We start from the raw sequence: 18,695 nt of genomic DNA, 5'->3' as shown, positions 1-18,695 counted from the left end.
ATTTGTGGTAATTATTTCACCTGCATAATTATTACTTAGATTTTATTTCATAAGGAGGTATGAATAATAGAGTGACCTAGAAGATGCTTTTATTGACACATTACATTTAGATAGAGAAAACAACCATTGACATATCAACGTAAAATTTATTTTTTCTGATGCCTATTATTATTTTAGTTGAGGTGGTTTGGCTGGTGTAGGGGCTGTTTGAGATTACAGTCACCTTTAGGCCCTCACTCCCCTGCCTAAGGTGGTGGGACTAGATGCTACGACTCAGACATTTCTCCCTCTCCTATGGTTATCTGGGGGGTGGGGGACTATATGCTCCTACTGCATCCCTTCTAGAACACTCTATAATATCATCCAGGGGAGGCTACTATTGTGACATTTCTCCCCTTTCCCCCAGTATTACCTCTCAGAGTCACTTAGGTTTTCACTGTTTTCATTAGTAATGATTCCCCTCTCCCCTGTGCTCTGTCCCTTAGGAGCCCCATAGTGTCTCCAGAAGAGCTCCAGAGCATAACTCCAAAGACTCCTGTCTCCAAGAAGTCTACTCAAAGAAGGGCTGGCCACCTCTTCCCAGGGCAGCCCCACTGTTCTACTTAGAGAGATGGAAGGCAAGTTTCTTCCACCATACGGCATGGACACCCTTCCAAGATGGCAGTCCCCACGGAGCAGCACCACTCGCGAACAGTCATATTCTGAGCCCAACAGAACTGGGGATGGTAAGGAAACTTTCACAGACTGCTCGGTAACTGCGCCCTGTTGACTGCAGACCGTAGCTTCGCAGGTGCTTTTGAGCATGCGCACCAGACACCTGTCCAACCCGTTCCTCCCTTGGACGCCGTGCTGTTAAAAGTCAGAACTCAGAAGAGAAGGGGTTTTCAGGGGCGTGCGGGTTAGTACTTGAGCCGGGCTGAGGTGAGTTTTCAGTAGTTACCTCTCCTGGTCTACTGTGCTGAGTTATGCAGAGCATCAGTGTTGGTGATGGGGCTTGTGTGGATTCAGTGTTGAGGTCTTTTACATTGGATGCCCAGCTAATTGTTATTCAGCTTTAACTTTTTCTAATGTAAGCCTTAAGGCCTTACATTTCCATATAAGGCCCAAAAGATATATTATATGGTATTATTGTTCATTTCCAAATATTTCAAAATTTCAGTTACGATTTTTTTTCATTTCACACATGTCATTTGAAGTGCATTTCTATTTGCAATAAACAGTTAATCTGTTACTGATTTCTAACCTAATTTCTCAGTTTGTAAGAGAATGTGAATTGTGGCATGAATGTTTCTTGAAACCTGTGGAGTCTTGCCTTTATGATGAAGTCCTTTGCATCTTCCCATAAATATTCCATTTATTGCTTTAAAAGAATATGTGTTCTCCAGTTGTTAATTCTGGTTTTCAAAACTTGTATACTCTCTCTGGTCTTTTGTCACCTACTTGCTCTGTAGAGGGCAGTGTGACAGTGATTTTGTGCATTTCGTTTTGCTTGTGTTAATTTTTGTGTATTGTTTGAAACTTATGAGGTACAGGTGTGTATATTTTTACATTAGATATTGCTAGTTGACTCTCAAAAATTTTATATACATTATATTACATACATATATATACATATACATATATAGTATATTACATACATATATGTGTACACATATATGTACGTATATATGTATGTATGTACATATATGTATATGTATACATATATAAGTATATATGTATATAATATGTATATATATAATATATATTACATACCCAATGCATGTAATATATATGTATACATACATACAGATTTATGAAATATTCATACCAGCAATGTATAAATACCCCATTTTCCCAAATCCTCTCCAGCACTGAATGATGTTGTACTTTTCATTTTTATCATTCTGAGGGGTGAATAATTATACCTAGTTCTGTGTTACTTTTTCCACCTCTCAGTGAGGTTGAACATCTTTTCTGGTTAATTGGGCCTTAGATTCCTTCTGTGCATTCCTGTATCCTTTGTTCATTCCTCTTCTCTCCCTCCCCTGGCTTTTACATATTGAACTTTCCTGTACTCCCTCATTTGAACATCACCAGTGTTATATCTATTCCTGTATGCATTAAGATCAATGCCTGGACATTTCCCTATATTTTACTAGCTGATTTATCCTTGTTTTGATTGCATTCATTGTTATTGTAAGTTTTTAATTTTTTTAACTTTTTAAAAATTAATTAATTTATTTATTTTTTGAGAGAGAGAGAACACAAGTGGGAGAGGGACAGAGAAAGGGAGAGAGAGAATCCCAAGCAGGCTCCATGTTGTCAGTGAAGAGCCTGATGCAGGGATTGAACTCACAAACTGCAAGATCATGACCTGAGCTGAAGTCATAAGCCAGACACTTAGCCAACTGAGCCATCCAGGCACCCCTAATGTAATTTTTAATATCTGCTAGTTCAAAGACCCTCTCAGTATTTCTTTACATAATTTTCTTGGCTTTTTAAATTCCATATAGAGTTTGAAATTGTTTTACCGAATTGGAAAAGAATTGGAATGCTGTTTGGCACTTCATTACTTCAATAGGGTTAACCTTGAAGCAGTGAGGTCTTTATTTTATTATATTTCTGTCCAGGGATATGGTTTGTCTCTCCATGTGCTTAAATTTTGTATCATATTCTAAAATAATAACTATTAGTTTTCTTATTTTGTGTCCAGTACTATTCTTGTATTTTGTAGGATTTTTTAATGTTTATTTATTTTTGAGAGGGAGAGAGAGAGAGAGAATGAGAGAGAGAGAGAGAGAGAGGTACAGACAGAGAGATGGAGACACAAAATCAGAAGCAGGCTCCAGGCTCTGAGCTGTCAGCACAGAGCTCAATGTGGGGCTCAAAGTCACAAGCTGAGCCGAAGTTGGATGCTCAACCAACTAAGCCATGCAGGCGCCCCATATTTTGTGGGATTTTTAGGTGTTTTGTTTGTTGTCATTATTAAAGATAGAATTTTTTTTCTCTCTATATGTTTCAGTCTGCTGTACTTATTTTCTTGTATCCCACCACCTTAATGAAATTCCTTATGCTAATCTTCTGAGTATACAATGATACAACCTGCAAATGGGCTAAATGGGTGGTGGGCATTAAGGAGGTCACTTGTTGGGAGGCGCCTGGGTGGCTCAGTTGGTTAAGCGTCTGACTTCAGCTCAGGTCATGATCTTAGGGCTCATGATTCAAGCTGTGCTGACAGCTCAGAGCCTGGAACCTGCTTCCGATTCTGTGTCTCCTCTCTGCTCCTCCCCTGCTCGTGCTCTGTCTCTGTCTCTCTCAAAAATAAAAATAAACATTAAAAAAGTTTTTAAAAAGGAGGGCACTTGTTGGGATGAGCACTGGGTGTTATATTTAAGAGATGAATCACTAAATTCTGTTCCTGAAATCATTATAACACTAAATGTTAACTAACTTGGATTTAAATAAATTAAAAAATAACACACACACACACACACACACAATGATTTTCTCTCCCTTCTCCATATTTAACCAGTTTATTTCAGTTTCATATTTAATTGAATTAGCTAGAGCCTTCAAAACACTTTTGCAATAGAAACAGCCCTATGTTGTCACTAGTTTTAATGGAAATGTCTTCAGCATTTTACCATTTAGTATTATGTTTCCTGGTGATTTCAAGACTATGATTTTTGCTGAATTTTCATAGTTTCCTTATAGTCTTGTTTTAATTTGAGAATTACTGCTGAATTGTGTCAAATGTATTTTTTATATCTGCTGATACAATTGGGATGTTTTTCCTTTGAAATTATTGATATAGTAAATAAACTGATAAATGTACCAACATTAATCATCTTTGCCTTACTTGAAAACCCAATTTGGTCATGTGGTAAATTTTTCTTTTGATACTTGCTGGATTCAGATTACTAATATTTTATTTAAGATCTTAGCATCTGTAAGAGGAAATAATCTCCAGATAATTGCTTGTTTGTTTTAGGACTATATTTTTTTCTTATGTTTATTTATTTTTTGAGAAAGAGAGACAGAGACAGAGACAGAGACAGCATGAGCCGGGGAGAGGCAGAGAGAGACCAAGACATGGAATCCGAAGCAGGATCCAGGCTTTGAGCTGTCAGCACAGAGCTGGATGAGGGGCTCAAACTCACAAGCCGTGAGATCATGACCTGAGCCAAAGTTGGATGCTTAACCATCTGAACCACCCAGGACTATATTCTTTAAGGTTAGGTTATAATGTTTCGTAAAATGATTTTGGAAGATTTCCAGGTCTTTCTGTTGTTTAAAATAGGGATTGGCAAACTTTTTCTGTAAAGGGCCAGATAGTAAATATTTTGGGTTTTGCCATTACCACAGTGTCTATTGCACCTACTAGACTGTGCTATTGTAGCAAAAGCAGCCATAGGCACTATGTAAATGAATGGATATGGTTGTTTCCCAATAAAATTTAGTTCACAGAAATAGGGCAGGTGTGACCTGTAGCTTATAATTTGCCAAACCCTGGTGTGGAACTGTTTATAAAGTGTAGAAACTCTCTCTCTCTCTCTCTGTCTCAAAAATAAATAAACATTTAAAAAAATCAGGGGTGCCTGGGTGGCTCAGTCAGTTGAGCGTCCGAATTTGGCTTAGGTCATGATCTCACGGTTTGTGAGTTCAAGCCCCATGTCAGGCTCTGTGCTGACAGCTCAGAGCCTGGAGCCTGCTTTGGATTCTGTGACTCCTTCACTCTGCCCCTCCCTTCATGCTCTGTCTCTTCCTCTCAAAAATAAATAAACATTAAAAAAATTTTAAGTGTAGAAATACTCTTTTTAAAAAAAGTAAATTTGCACTCCATATTAAGTCAGTTTCATCCTGGTGTCTTTTTTGTACTTAGTTTTTTACTTTGAAATAATTATGAATTCACAGGACATTACAAAAAATAATACAGAGAACTAGAGTCTTTTAAAATGATACACATACAAGGGGTGCCTGGGTGGCTAAGTCAGTTAAGTGTTTGACTCTTGGTTTCGGCTCAGGTCATGATCTCATGACTTTGTGGGTTTGAGCCCCACATTGCCTGGAATTCTCTCTCTTTCCCTGTCTCTTTGCCCCTCCCCTATTCGTCCTGTCTCTGTCTCTCTCAAAATAAATAAATTAATTTAAAAAAGTAAAATGATACACATACAAACTTTCTGATTTCTTTTCATGGATCACTTAGGGTTCCTTTTGTTGTTTTTTTTTGGTAAGTTTATTTGTTTATTTTGTGAAAGAGAAAGCATGAGTCAGGGAGGGGCAGAGAAAGAGGGAGAGAGGGAGAGAGAGAATCCCAAGCAGGCTCCTTGTTGTCAGTGCAGAACTCGATGCGGAACTCCAACTCATCAACTGTGAGATCATGACGTGAGCCGAAGTCAGACACTTAACCGACTGAGCCACCCAGGCACCCATGTTGTTTCTTATTTCACATTAATTTTGTAAATTTATATTTTGCCGTGGAAGCACCTGTTTCACCTCCATATTTAAGTGTTGCTATGGAGTTGCCCATGGTATTCTACTGGAAATAATATTTAGTGGAATATCTCCTCTACTAGTAATATCCACTCACTCCTAATATGTATTTTTTTCTTTCAATTTCTTTTATCAGGTATGCTAGGAATTTATTTATGCAACTGATCATTTCAAAGGATCAGCCCTTCACTTTATTTATACGCTACGTGTACGTATAACACACACACATATAATGCATTTGTTTTATTTTCATTGATTATTACTACTTGAGGGTCTTATTAACATACTTTTGTGTTTTTTCTTTTCTTTAAGTTTATTTTGTTTATTTTGAGAGAGAGAGAGAGAGAGAGAGAGAGCAAACAGGGGAGGGGCAGAGAGAGAGGGAGACAGACTCCCAAGCAGGCTTCACACCACCAGCGCAGAGCCTGATGCGGGGCTCAAACCCATGAACCGTGCGATCATGATCTGAGCCAAAGTGAAGAATTGGATGCTTAACTGACTGAGCCACCCAGGCGCCCCTGTGTGTTTTCTAATTGCTTAGGTTGAGTACTCAGCTTATTTATTTTGAGGTTTTTCTCTTAATAGCAAAATCATGTAGGACTGGAAATTTTCTTATAAATATAGCTTTTGCTATGTCCAATACCTTTGTTTGTTTGTTTGTTTGTTTGTTTTTGAGAGAGAGAGCATGAATGGGGGAGGAGCAGAGAGAGAGGGGGACAGGGGATCGGAAGGAGGGCTTGAAGTCATGAACCACACACGATCATGACCTGAGCCGAAGTTGGACACTTAGTCGACTGAGCCACCCAGGCGCCCCTGTCCAATAACTTTTGATATGAAGCATATAGCAGGACTGTGGGTGCACCTGGAGTCCAGTTCTTAGTTTTTACCTATTTATCTATTTTTAATTATTTTTGTTTTGGTAAAAACACATACCATCAACTTTGCCATCTTTACCATTTCTAAGTGTACAGTCCAGTAGTGTTAAGTATATTCACACTATTGTACAACCAGTCTCTAGAACTTTTTCATCTTGCAAAACTGGAACTCTGTACCCATTAAACAGCAACTCCCTATTTCCCCTCCCCCTTACGCCCTGGCAACCACCCTTTGACCTTCGGTTTGACTACTCTAGGTAGCTTATGTAAATGGTATCATACAGTAGTCTTTTGTGACTGGCTTACCTCACTTAGCTTAATGTCTTCAAAGTTCATCCATGTTATATAGCATGTCTCAGAATTTTCTTCCTTTTTGAGGCCGAATAATATTCCACTGTGTGCATGTACTACATTTTGTTTATTCCCTCATCTCTTGATGGACACTTGGGCTGCTGTGAATATTGCTATGAGCATGGGTGTGCAAATATCTCTTTGAGATCTGGCTTTCAGTTCTTTTAGATATATACTCAGAAGTGAGGTTATTAGAGCATTTGGTAATTCTATTTTTACATTTTTAGGGACCCGCCATACTGTTTTCCATGGTGACTGTACAATTTTATATTCCCAACAGTGCACAGAGTTTCCAATTTTTCCACATCCTTGCTGATACATCATTTTCTGGTTTTTGGATAGTAGCCATCCTAATGGGTGTGAGGTGATATCTCATGATGGTTTTGATCTGCATTTCTCTAATGATTTGTGATGTTGAGCATTTTTTCATATGCTAGTTGTCCATTTGTATGTCATCTGTGGAGAAATGTCTCTTCAAGACCTTTACCTGTGTTTTAATCAGGCCATTTGTTTTTTTGTGGTTTTTGAGTTGTAGTGTTTTATATATCCTGAACATTAGCCCCTAATCAGATATATGATTTGCACGTATTTTTCCCATTCTGTAGGATACCTTTTTCACTCTGTTGATTGTGTCCCTTGGTGCACAGAAGTTTTTAAAATGTTGATGTAGTCCAATTAGTCTAATTTTGCTTTCTTTTTTCCCCCCTGTGCTTTTGGTGTCATATCCAGGAATTCCCTGTTAAATCCAATGCCATGAAACTTTTTCCTTATGGCTTCTTCTAATAGTTTTATAATTTCAGGTCTTATATTTAGGCCTTTGACTTATTTTGAGTCAATTTTTGCATATGGTGTGTGTAATCCTTTATGTGTGGATGTACAGTTTCCCCAATACCATTTAGTGAAGACCCTATTCTTTTTCCATTGAATGTTTTTGGCACCTTTGTCAAAAATCATTTGGCTATGTATGCAAGGATTTATTTCTGGACTCAATTCTATTCAATTAATCTGTGTCTGTCCTGATGCCATACTGCACTGTTTTGATTACTGTAGTTTTGTAGTAAGTTTTGAAATCAGGAAGTGTAAAACCTCCAGCTGTGTTCTTTTTCAAAATTGTTTTGGCTATTTGGGATTGGGTTCCTAAGTTCATTCTTCCTAAGCTTCTTTTTTTTTTAATGTTTATTTATTATTTGAGCGGGGAGGGGCAGAGAGAGAGGGAGACACAGAATCTGATGCAGGCTCCAGGCTCTGAGCTATCAGCACAGAGCATGACGCAGGACTCGAACCCACAGACTGCGAGACATGACCTGGGCTTAACCGACTGAGCCACCCACTCACACCAACTCTTCCTAGGCTTCTTAGCACACTAGTTCTGCCTTCATATATAATCCCTTTATGCTGATTGGATGCTTTTGACTTTGAATTTCTGTTTGATAATTATATCACCAGAGAGGCTTTTCCTGTTTCTGGACTTTCCTTGATGTATTTTTGCCCAGCTCTTTATTTTGCAATTTGTCACTATATTGTAGTCATGTTTCTTATAACTACGATTCATTGTGCTTGCTTTTTTATTCCAGTACTATCTCATTTTTGACAGAATGAATCAGCCAATTCAACTTCACATAACCATAATATACCTAATTTTATGCCTTGATTCTTATTTTATGTTTACTAATTATGTTATTTTCTGATTTCTTATTCCTTTTCTTACTTTTTTTTAATTTGGGTTTTTTTTTAATGTTTATTTTTGAGAGAGAGAGAGAGAGATAAACAGAGCATGAGTGCGGGAGGGGCAGAGAGCGAGGGAGACACAGAATCTGAAGCAGGCTTCAGACTCCGAGCTGTCAGCGCGGAACCGGACATGGGGTTCAAACCCACAGACCACAAGATCATGACCTGAGCCAAAGTCAGACGCTTAACTGACTGAGCTACCCAAGTGCCCTTCCTCTTCTTACTTTTGATGACCTAATGTAGGTATGATCATTCACCCTCTCTCCAACCCACCTACCTTTTAAGTCAGGGAATTTTAATTTTTATATAACCTTCGAGGCTATATCTTCCCACTTCTATCAAGTTTAATTAAGTTTATGTTTTCTCTGTTAGTTGATCAAAATAAAATTATACCTGTCGAGACATGCCCTCTCCTTTTAATTTTCTTCAGCAAGATGAACAGTTCTACTTGTGACATTTTCAAAGATAACTTAAAAATTTTATCACAGCCCATTCATATTTTCTAAGTGTCTGTCTAAAGATACTTAGCATTTTTATTTCACACTCCCAGCCACATTTTCTTCCTGTGTTATGATTATGCACATACTTGCATACATATGCATCCTGTTGTCTTCAAAGATCTTGTGTTGGATGGTTCTGTGTGTGTGTGTGTACGTGTATTCATTGTTTTGCTCTTTTATTTGGAGATCACACATCTGATTCAATATTCCTCTAGTTAGAATACTTCCTTCAAAGTTTTCCTCAAATATGGTAAATTGATGGAACAAATTATTTCATGTCTAAAACTGCCCTTCCTGGCTGAGCACTGGGTGTTATATGGAAACCAATTTGACAATTAATTATATTTTTAAAAAATATAAAAATAAAACTGCCCTTATTTGGCCCAAGCTGAGAAATGACATCTTTGGGAGGGATATAGTCTCCTTACCTTGCAGTTCTTTCCCCTCCATGGTCTATAGATGTTAAATGACTCTGGATTTCATTGTTGTAAGTAAGAAGTCTGGTGCTAGGAAGCCATGTTGGGGGGAGGATCGGTGATTCAGGACTGTTGTTCCCAGTGCATCAGAATCTCTTGTAGGGTTTTTACAAATACAGATGCGATGCATGGGCCTACAGGTATCCTGTTACACTAATTCAGGAGCAAAACCTTCCATAAGCATGTTTAGAAGATCCTAGCTTCATTCTGATATACAGGTAGCATTCAGAACCACTGATTTCAGGCCTAATGGTATCAGTGATGGAAAGTCCTGCCAGAGTTGCTTATTTGACAATAGTCAATCTGGATTTGAGGGAGCCCTTAGCAAATAATACTTGGGCATATTTTTGGAAAGTGATTGCACTTTTGTAGGAATCACTGACTGTAGGAATCAGTGATTAAGGCTTCTGCAAGATGATGATTGAAGGGCTGATGTGGACAGTGAGTGACTAAATGAGAGCCTTGGAGCTTTGACAGGTAGAGGCTTTTGGGGGTCATATTTTGAAAATACTTGGGATCAGTGATTTGGAGTCCTATGGGTATTAAGACTTGTGGCCACGTGGAATCACTTAATAGGGGCCTGGAAGGTCAGCATCTGACCTCTCCATTGGTCAGTTTTAGATACTGTAAGGATCCTTGATTGGCTATCTGGGGAGATCAATGACTGGATTCCTGGTGGGGGTATGTTATTGGGATCTTGTGTTTGGTATTATTTGAGGGGCCTCTGAAAGCTAGGCTAATTACCTTTTGGAAAAGTAGTTTGTAATCTCTGAGTTTATGTTAAGAGCCTATGCCATGTCAATATTTGGTTAGTTTTTCAGTAGCACCCTGCATTTGATGTGGTTCAGTCAATCACTGGCAGCTTCTGCTACCAGCCAGAGGTGCCAATTATGTGGTCTCAGGAGTCCGGGGCCTGTGGTGACCAATTATCAGTAGGTTAGAGTAGGCCAGGAATTGGGCATTTAAAGAGTGTGATTTTTGGAACCAATAGATGTGGGTTGAATCCTGTCATTCCATTTGCTAGCTTTGTGACCTTAATGCATAGGACTTTAAAATTTCTAAGTCTCTATTTTCTCATCTGTAAAATGGGTAGAATAATAATAGTAACAACTAATTGTCAGAGTTGTGAAAATTAAATGAGATACCTGATATGTACTTTTTAATAACAGTAATTACTAATATTTATTCAGCGCTTACCTTTAAAAGTATCATCTCATCTTAATCACCCAGTAAACAGACATATTCATCCTTGTATTAGAATCTGTATCCACAGGTAACTACTTAATACTCTCCCAGCTAAAATGTGAGTGAGCTGGGATTCAAACCTTTACTGAATTTAGTCCAAATTTTATCATCTTTCCTATATTCAACCATGGTTATTAATTAAGAGTTAGTTTTTTTCTGAACTTTTCTATTCTATAGTATCCTGCACAGTGAGTCACCCCTGGATGCCCCGGGAAGCATTTGTGGGGTGAATGTGGAGCAACTGACAACGTGGGCACTGTCTTTCCAGGGCTTCTTGGAGTCTCTGAAGGGTCCCTGGGCCACACCCCATAGTGAAGGCTGCAGGACCTACCTCCCAGCCCCAGCAGCTGGTTTGAGTCCACAGATGCCTGCCTGGCTTCAAGCTTGTGGGAAGAACAGAGTTGTCAGTAAGAGAGCCCAAGGGCTGAGGCCCAGCAGTAACATGCCAGCTAACCTGAGCTGTCCCCAGTGGTCCCCAACCCTGGCTACAGAGGGATGTGGCCCCTCGCATGAGATAGCATGATAGGGTGAGATAGCCTCATCTCCTAGCACCAGTCACCAGGGCATGACAGATTCTAGACTCTCCTTGAGACATCTCACCATCCTCCTGTTGCATGAGCACCACGTGGTTGATGTCCCACATCCAGAGCCCTGCATGTTTTGATTTTGATTGAAAATGTGATGCAGTTGATGGAGGAAAGGTGGGATGGGGGATGGGGGGAGTCAGTGCCACAGCCTAGGGGTGAGGGGAGGGATCTCCCTGCTGCTTCTAGACTCTGCAAGGTACCTTCTCACCTGTACCCCCTCACCTCCCCAACTCTGACTCTACAGATCTCTTATCTTTCCCCCAAAGAGTCGGGAAATACTGTCTCTGGCAAATTGCCATTTGTTCCTTTATATGTTTAGTTGCTGCTTCCATTTACTATTGGATTTAGGAGGTTTATAATAATCAATATAGGAAAATGAACAACATACAATTCATTAAGTTAGGATCAGGGAAAATACAGACAGAATGGACAAAGTCCACAACAGATCGTTAATTAGACTGTAGGTCTAATTGATCAAAATAAAATTATACACAGGGGCACCTGGGTGGCTCAGTCGGTTAAGCGGCCAACTTCAGCTCAGGTCATGATCTCACCGTTTGTGAGATCGAGCCCTGCATCAGGCTCTGCGTTGATAACTCAGAGACTGCAGCCTGCTTTGGATTCTGTGTCTCCCTCTCTCTCCCTCTCCCCCACTCACACTCTCTGTCTCTCAAAACTGAATAAACGTTAAAATTTTTTTTAAACTATACACAATGCTGGATGAATTGTGGTAACATGGCTACTCAAATTAAGCTGCAAATTTGTGTTCTTTGTGACAGATACAGAATGAAAGAAATACACAGTTACGTGAGTAAATTGTCTGCACCATGTGACAATTCCTCTGTGGTAAAGACTTCCTCGATTTTCAAAAAGATTTTTAATCTTCATAGTAAATTGATAGATAGGGACTCTGTTCATATTTACGCTGTGACAGCCAGTATAAACTTGGACATATAGTCAGCCTAATAATAGAGAAACAGTGTCATGTATAACAACCCATCTTGCAGATAGTACAATGTTTGCTTTGACTGTCTTCTAAAGCAGAGCTTGGAAAACTTTCTGTAGGGCTAGATAGTAAATATGTTTGGCTTTGTGGGTCATACAGTCTCTGTTACAACTACTCAACTGTACTCAACTCTGCTTTCGAAGCATGAGAGTAGCCATAGACAATATATAAAAAAACAATGAGTGTACTTCCCTACCTCTGCTCTAGAGCATTCTTCAGAAGAAGCCAAAGGCCTAGGGTCAAAGCAGATCTCAGCAAATGTATTATAACAAGCAACCCATACCGTGTCTGAAGACACACCTTTCTGACGGTCTGACTTCATACAAAGAGAAAAAGCTAAAGTATATGTATCAGTGGATGGGCTGAATGTACTTTAATAATCCTCCGTAATTATTTTTCTTGGTCAGCCTTGTGACACTGCTTGAACCACAGATAGATCAAAGTTATAAGGAGCATTAGTCATATATCATTTTCAGTCCTGCTTTTTATTGTGGTCATTTCTTCCTTTTTTTCTAAAAACGTTGTCTTTTAATTTTTGACATTATAGAACTTATCCATGTGTAGTGTCTAATATTCAAGATTTCAGAAATGCAAAAAAGTATAATGAACCCCTTTATATCCATCACCCATGTACAATAATTATCAACAGTTATGAGCATATGACCAATCTTGTTTTATCAACTACTGCTGGATTGTTTTAAAGCAAATTACTGAAATGATATTTCATTCCTACTTCCTTTAGTATGTATCTTTGTTTTACAATACAATTATCATGCTTTATTTTTTTATGTTTATTTATTTTTGAGAGAGAGAGAGAGAGAGCATGTAGGGGCAGAGAAAGAGGGAGGCACAGAATCCAGAGCCGGCTCCAGGCTCTGAGCTGTCATCTCAGAGCCCGACGCAGGGCTCAAACTCACAAACGGTGAGATCATGACCTGAGCTGAAGTCGGATGCTCAACTGACTGAGCCACCTAGGCGCCCCACCATTATCATAGTTTAAATATTGACAATGCTTTCTTAATATCATTTGTTACCTACTTGGTATATGAATTTCCTTAGTTGTCCCACAATTATGGACTCACATACAGTTGTAAGAAATAATACAGAGAGATCCTGTGTACTCTTTACCCAGTGTCTTAGTCTGTTCAGGCTGCTATAACAATACCATAGACTGGATAATTTAAACAACAAAAACTTATTTCTCATAGTTTTGGAGGCTAAGAACTTCAGGATTAAGGTGCCAGCAGTTCCAGTGTCTGGTGGCAGCCCCTTCTTGGTTTGCAGATGGTCATCTCATCAGTGAATCCTCACGTGGCAAAGAGAGTGACATCAAGCTCTCATATCTCTTCCTGTAAGGGCACTAAACCCATTCATGAGGACTCCAACCTCATGACCTAATTATCTCCCAAAGTTCTCACCTACTAATACAATTACCTTGGGGGATAGGATTGCAACGTATGAAATTTGGAGGTGGGAAACACAGACATCCCATCCATAGCACCCAGTTTCCTCCAATGGTAACATCTTGCTAAACTATGATATGACATCACAACCAGGATATTGATGTTGATACAATACACTGACTTTAATTCCAATTTTCCCAGCTTTACTTTTATTTATTTGTGTGTGTATTTAGTTCTATACATTTTATTGCATATATAAGTTTGCATATCCACACCACAATGAAGATACAGTAGTCCCCCCTTATCAGTAAGCTTCTGATCAACATTTGGCTATTAGTAGTTAAGTTGGGGGGGAGTCAAAACTTATATGCATTTTTGACTATATGGCAGGTCAGCACCCCTAACCCCTACATTATTTAAGAGCCAACTGTAAAAGGATGGAAAATAATTACCATGTTAACACTAATCCAAAGAATCCAAAGGAATCCACAGGGCACCTGGGTGGCTCAGTCGGTTAAGCGTCCGACCTTGGCTCAGGCCATGATCTCATGGTTTGTGAGTTTGAGCCCCACGTCGGGCTCTGTGCCTGGAGCCTGCTTCTGATTCTGTGTCTCCCACTCTCTCTGCCCCTCCCCCACTCATGCTCTGTTTCTCTCACTCTCAAAAATGAATAAATGTTATAAAAATAAATATTTTTTCCAGGGCTTGTTTAGTGGTCACAAACTTCTTTAGTTTTTGTTTGGGAAACTCCTTATCTTTCCCTCTATTCTGAATGATAGTCTTGCTGGATAGAATATTCTTGGCTGCAGATTTTTCCCATTCAGCACTTTGAATATATCATGCCACTCCCTTCTGGTTTGACAAGTTTCTGTTGAGAAGTCTCCAGCTAGACTTATGTGGGCCTTGCCTTGTAAATTAAGGACCTCTTTTGTCTTGCTGCTTTTAATAGTTTCTCTTTATCTCTATATTTTGCAAATTTATTTACAATAAGTCTTGGTGTTAGCCTGCTTTTGTTGATATTTATGGAGTTCTCTGTACCCCCTGAATCTGGATGTTTGTTTCCTTTCCCAGATTAGAGAAGTTTTTAGCTATTATATCCTCAAAAATTTTTCCTACCCCCTTTTCTCTCTTCGTCTTCTGGGACTCCTGTAATACAAATGTTATTACATTTGATGGAGTCACTGACTTCCCTAAGTCCATCCTCACGTTGCAATATTCTTCTTTCTCACTTTTGTTCAGCTTCATTATTTTCCATTACTTTGTCTTCTAAGTCATTAATTGATTCCCCTGCTTCCTCCAACCTGCTGTCCATTTCATCAAGTGTGTTTCCAATCTTGTTCATTGCATTCTTCCTCTCTGACTGATTCCTTTTTAACTCTTTTATCTCTATGGTAAGGGTCTCACTGATGTCTTCTATTCTTTTCTCAAGCCAGTGAGTATCCTTATGATTGTTGCTTTAAATTCTCCATAAGGCATGTTACTTATATGTGTTTCACTTAGATGTGTGGCCATGGCCTTATCTTGTTCTTTCATTTGGGATAAATTTCACTGTCTTGGCATTGTATCTAGATCTCTGCCTTCTTCTGTGTGTTAGAAAAGCCCGTTATGTCTCCAGCTCCTGAAAGTAATGGCTTTATGAAGAAGAGGTTATGTAGTTCCCAGAACCTGGTGCTTCAGGGAGTTTCTCTGGTATGTGCTGCATGTGCTCTGCTGTTGTGTTTTGGATGCTCTATTCTTCAGCCAATCTTCTGCAGAAGCTCTCTTTGCCTGCTATGGTCTGTGTTTGGTCCCTGGCCTGAATGTGGTGACATTTAACTTGGTGTGCTCAGGTCTGCTTGTGACACCACTTCCAGTAGAACTGAGGCCCTGCAGAATATTTATATTCAGAACATTCCATCCTAAAACAGCAGAGTACACATTCTTTTCAAGTGCACATGAGACATTCTCCAGAATAGATAATATATTAGCTCACAAATCAGGCCTCAACAAATACAGAAAGATTGAAATCATACCATGCACCTTCTCTGGCCACAATGCTATAAAACTAGAAATCAACCACAGGAGAAAAATATAGAAAGGCTACAAATACATGGAGATTAAACAACATGCTACTAAACAATGAATGGATCAGCCAGGAAATCAAAGAAGATACTAAAAAATACATGGAAACAAATGAAAACACAATGGTCCAAAACCTTTTGGATGCAGCAAACATGGTCCTAAGAGGGAAGTATATAGTAATATAGTAATATCTTAAGAAGAAAGAAAAATCTCAAATAAACACTGTACCCTTACACCTAAAGGAACTAAAAAAGAACCAAAAAAAGCATACAGCCAGCAGAAGGAAGAAAAAAATACAGATTAGAGCAGAAATAAATGTTATAGAAATTAAAACAATAATGTAGAACAGATCAATGAAACCAGAAGCTGATTCTTTGAAAAAATTCACAAAATTGACAAACCTCTAGCCAGTCTTACCAAAAAAGAAAGAGAAAGGAACAAATAAATAAAATCACCAACAAGAGAGGAGGAAGAACAATCAACACCACAGAAATATAAACAATCATAAGAGAATATTATGAAAAATATATAATCCAACAAATTGGACAGTCTGGAAGAAATGGATAAATTTCTAGAAACATATAAAATACCAAAACTGAAACAAGAAGAAATAAAAAACTTGAACAGACTGATAACCAACAAGGAAATTGAATGAGTAATCAGAAAACTCCCAACAAACAACAGTACAGGGCCAGATGGCTTCATAGATGAATTCCACCAAATGCTTTTTTTAATTTTTTAAAAGTTTATTTTTGAGAGAGAGAGAGAGAGAGCGAGCTCATGAGAGAGCAGGGGAGGGGCAGAGAGACAGGGAGACAGAGGATCCCAAGCAGGCTCTGTAATGACAGCAGAGAGCCTGATGCGGGGCTTGAAATCATGAATCATGAGATCATGACCTGAGCCAAAGTTGGATACTTAACTGACTGAGCCACTCAGGCGCCCCTCTACCAAACATTTAAAGAAGAATTAATACCTATTCTCAAACTATTCCAAAAAATAGAAGAGGAAGGAAAACTTCCAAATTCATTCCATGGGCCAGCATTACCCTAATACCAAAACCAGATAAAAGCTCCACTAAAAAGAGAAATACAGGCCAATATCCCTGATGAACACGGATGCAAAACTTCTCAGGAAAATACTAGCAAACCAAATCCAACAATACATTTAAAAAAAATCATTCACCACAGTCAAGTGGGATTTATTCCTGTGATGCAAGAGTGTTTCAATATTCACAAATCAATCAATGTGATATACCACATTAATAAAATAAAGGATAAGAACCATATGATGATTTAAATAGATGCAGAAAAGGCATTTGACAAAGTAAAACATCCATTCAGGATGAAAACTGTCAACAAAGTCGGGTTAGAGGGGACATATGTCAACATAATAAAGGCCATATATGGAAAATCCCACAGCTAACATCATACTCAATGGAGAAAAACTGAGAGCTTTTTCTCTATGATCAGGAACAAGACGAGGATGCCTACTCTTACTCCTTTTATTCAACAAAATACTGGAAGTCCTAGCCATAGCAATCAGACACCAAACAGAAATAAAAGACATCCAAATTGGTAAGGAAGAAATAAAACCGTTAACATTTGCAGATGATATGTTACTATATAGAGAAAATCCTAAAATACATCATAAACCTACTAGAATTGATAAATGACTTCAGTAAAGTTGCAGGATATAAAATCAATAGACAGAAGTTTGTTGCATTTGTATATGCTAATAACTATATACTAATACTATATATATATAATATACTTATATATACTACTAATTTCTATATACTATTGCTAATACTAATGAAGTATCAGAAAGATAAATTAAGGAATGAATCTCATTTACAATTGCAGCAAAAACAATAAGATACCTGGGAATAAACATAACCAAAGAGGTGAAAGACTTATACTCTGAAAACTATAAAACACTGAAAGAAATTGAAGACAACACAAATGAAAAAACCTTCCATACTCATGTACTGGAAGAACAAATGTTGTTAACAATGCCTCTACTTCCCAAAGCAATCCACACATTTAATGCAATCCCTATCAAAATACCAACAGAATTTTTCTCAGAGCTAGAACAATCCTAAAATTTGTATGGAACCACAAAAGACCCTAAATAGCCACAGCAATCTTGAAAAGGAAAAGCAAAGTTGGAGGTATCACAATTACAGTCTTCAAGTTATATTACAAAGCTGTAGTGGTCAACACAGTATGGTACTGGCACAAAAACAGATACATAGATCAATGGAACAGAATAGAAAACCCAGAAATGAACCCACAATTATATGGTTAATTAATCTTTCACAAAACAGGAAAGAATATCCAATAGGAAAAAGACAGTCTCTTTAACAAATGGTGCCGGGAAAACGGACAGCAACCTGCAAAAGAATGAAATTAGACCACTTTCTTACACCATACGCAAAAATAAATTCAAAATAGGTTAAAGACCTAAATCTGAGACCTGAAAACCATAAGAGTCCTAGAAGAGAACACAGGAAGTTACCTCCTTGACATTGGCCATAGCAACTTGTTTCTAGATATGTCTCATGAGGCAAGGGAAACAAAAGCAAAAATAAACTATTGGAAGTAAATCAAAATAAAAATCTTCTGCATAGCAAAGGAAACAATGAACAAAACTAAAAGGCAGCCTGTGGAATGGGAGAAGATATTTTCAAATGACTTATCTGATAAAGGGTTAGTATCGAAAATCTATAAAGAACTTATCATACTCAGCACCCAAAAAGTGAATAATCCTATTAAAAAATGGGCACAGCCAAAGTGTCCATCAACTGATGAATGGATAAAGGAGTATATATATATATATATATATACACTGGAATATTACTCAGCCATAACAAAGAATAAAATTTTTCCATTTGCAATGATGTGGATGGAGCTAGAGACTATTACACTAAATGAAATATGACAATCAGAGAAAGACAAATATCATATGATTTCACTCATATGTGGAATTTAT

Source organism: Panthera uncia, chromosome X (genome assembly GCF_023721935.1).
Source record: "Panthera uncia isolate 11264 chromosome X, Puncia_PCG_1.0, whole genome shotgun sequence".
In the NCBI taxonomy this organism is placed as follows: Eukaryota; Metazoa; Chordata; class Mammalia; order Carnivora; family Felidae; genus Panthera; species Panthera uncia.
This window is presented reverse-complemented; position numbering follows the sequence as displayed.